Consider the following 1483-nt stretch of genomic DNA (forward strand, 5'->3'; position numbering starts at 1 on the left):
ATTTCAGTCATCTGGTGAAAAATTGAAATATCAATAATTTATTAAAAATCGACGACTTACAATTAAGTAGTGATAGGTTAGTTTTGCAATTGAAAAATAAAACTTCAATATTTAATTATATATAGACGACTTACAATTCAGTCGTCCGTCCGACGACTTACATGTAAGTCGTCCAGGATTTACGAGGTTTGACCATGATCTCAGAATAAAATCCTAGACGACTTACATGTAAGTCGTCGGGCGGACGACTGAATTGTAAGTTGTCTGGGTATAATTAAATATTGAAGGTTTTTTTTCAATGGGAAAACTAACCTACGACGACTTACATGTAAGTCGTCGGGTTTTAATAAAATATTGATATTTCAATTTTCCACCAGACGACTGAAAAATAAGTCGTCCAGGAAAGTCAAAATTCTGACAAAATCCAGTCAAATACAAAACTAACATATGACGACTTACATGTAAGTCGTCTATGTTCTTTGGAGATTTTTTTGTAACCAAACAAAAGCAGACGACTTATATTTCAGTCGTCTCAGAAAACAGATTTCAAAGTCAATTGCAAATATTACCTGGGAAGTCGTTTGGACGAACAGATCTGGAAAAAAACTCGATTTCATACCTTAAATTGGTGAGATAACTTCCTTAGCACACATAAGGCTTCTCCAAGCACACAGAATCTCAAACGAAAGTGACCCACCCAGAATTGTTAGCTTTTATGACTCTATGAACCATAAAAAATGTAGAATCAAAATCTTGGGTTTTTTCAGTTGAATGTGGAGAGAAAGTAGCGCTGGGAATTTGGTTCAAAACCCGTGGAGCCCAGCCCGTTAGGCCCGCTGTGGGGTGGGTGCGGATCCAAAAAAAATTTGAGTTTTAAAGTTGCGGGCCATGCGGATTGGGCCGATACACCACGGAGGGGGGGCGCGGATTTTAAAAATTTGGGTCGCGGGTTAGCGGGTACCCGCATATATTGAGAATGTCATGTTGTTTTCATGTTTTGGTCTAGTTAGTGTGTGTCGTTTTTTTGTTTTACGTTATAAATGTGTGTGGTTTTTCATGATTCATGAGTATAAAAATAAATTGGAAAACCCTAATTACTTCATCATCTCATTCTCTCATTTCTCTGCGCCTAACGGCTCGAACCCTAATCGCCTTTGCCTCTCTCAGCCTCTGCAACTCGTTGGTTCTCTCTGAGAATCATTTTCTCAGTTCTCAGAGACTCTGACTCTCTGTCTCTTAGTCTCTTGGTCTTTGTTGCTGTCTTCCCGACCGTATGTCTCTCTCTCGCTCAAAACAAGGTATATGTTGATCTCTGCCTCTCTATGTCATTGTTTTTGTTGATCTTTGTCTCTCTATGTCATTGTTTTTGTCGATCTCTGTTGCTCTCAACTCTCTGTCTATATCTTTCTCGATCTCTGTCTCTGTCTCTCTCAACTCTTTGTCTATGTCTCTCTGTCTCTCTGTCTCTCTTAAGTCCATGTAT

This window comes from Brassica oleracea, chromosome C3, assembly GCF_000695525.1.
Source record: "Brassica oleracea var. oleracea cultivar TO1000 chromosome C3, BOL, whole genome shotgun sequence".
NCBI lineage: Eukaryota > Viridiplantae > Streptophyta > Magnoliopsida > Brassicales > Brassicaceae > Brassica > Brassica oleracea.